We start from the raw sequence: 1,618 nt of genomic DNA on the forward strand, positions 1-1,618 counted from the left end.
TTGGTTTTTTTTTTTTTTAAAGATGACTGGTAAGGGGATCTTAACTCTTGACTTGGTGTTGTAGCTAACCCTATTAGGGATCCGAACCCATGGCCTTGGTGTTATCCGCACCACACTCTCCCTAGTGAGCCACGGGCTGGCCCTTATACCCATAATTTATAATGGCTGCATAATAGTCTATCAAGTGAATATATCATAATTTACTTATTTCCATATTTTAAAGCATTTGGTTATTTCTTTTTTTTTTTTTTGGCAGCTGGCCACTATAGGGATGTGAACCCTTGACCTTAGTGTTACAAGGACGCACTCTAACCAACTAAGCTAACCAGCCAGCTCCCACGTTTTGGTTATTTCTAATCTTCTAATTTCATGATTAAGACTCTGAATATTATCTTTATGCATATAGGTTTTTTCCAGTTTTGCATCATTTCCTTATGATATATTTCCAGATGACACCAGGACACTTTGATGACTTTCAAATCATATTGAACAATTACTTTTCAAATGGCTTATCATTGTAAAATGCCAACAGCTATGAATGAGCACACTAGTTTCACACAAGCTGGTTAAGATTTAGTAATACTATCATTTAAGCATTTTAGATAATGTCATCAGTAAAAAGACACCTAGAATTTGCATTTTGTTTTATTAGGATGATGAACAGAATGCAGAATTCTAAAATTTAAGATAACGAAATAAGATTTCCTCAAATGTCTGCATCTATGGGAGAAATTTCTAACCATCAACTAAATAAATGACCTACTATACTGCAAGCTCCCAAACCAAAACTCTATTTAAAATGCTATCTTTTTAGTAAGAAATGAACTGTTCAAAACAGAAGAGAAAAATAGGAATAAACAAGATAAACAAACACCAAGCTACTTTTGCTCTAAGGGTATTTCTTGGTTCCTTAAAATTGGAACATTTATTTGGATAGCCATTCTGGGTGACAGGGACAGAAATCCAGTCCCAGGGTCCACAGAAGGTGAGGAGTATAACAAGAGACCATCCTCTCACTTAACTGTGGCCTCACAGGGCTACACCCTAAAGGGATGAGCTGAATCCAGAGTAGGACAGTTCCTACCAGGCATTACAGCTGAGTTTGAACCTCCTGGGTTGTCCAAGAAACCTAAAGCCATAAACTTGGTTTAAAGTACAGTAGTAGGGCTGGCCGGTTGCTCAGTTGGTTGGAATGAGGTCTTATAACACCAAGATCAAGGGTTCAGATCCCTGTACCAGCTAACTGCCAAAAAAAAAAAAAAAAAAAATCTATGTTGTAGCTGGCCGGTTAGGTTAGTTGGTTGGAGCACGTTACTCATAACACCAAGGGGTTCGAACTTTATACTAAGTAGCAAAAGGCATCTTATTGAAGATGCCTACAGAGAATAAGAAACTACAAAAAGTGACATAATTGAAAAAGAACCAAATGGAACTTCTAGAAATAAAAAACACTTCTAGAAATAAAAAACAGTAATCAAAATTTGAAACTCATCAGATGGATTTAGATTAGTCACAGATGAAAAGAAAATTAATGAAACAATATTAACCCCTTACTCAGTTTGATGTATTCTGACATTTTTTTGTTTCATTTTATTCTCTCTGAAATTTTAAAATGATG

The sequence above is a fragment of the Galeopterus variegatus genome, unplaced genomic scaffold (genome assembly GCF_000696425.1).
Source record: "Galeopterus variegatus unplaced genomic scaffold, G_variegatus-3.0.2 Scaffold6360, whole genome shotgun sequence".
NCBI lineage: Eukaryota > Metazoa > Chordata > Mammalia > Dermoptera > Cynocephalidae > Galeopterus > Galeopterus variegatus.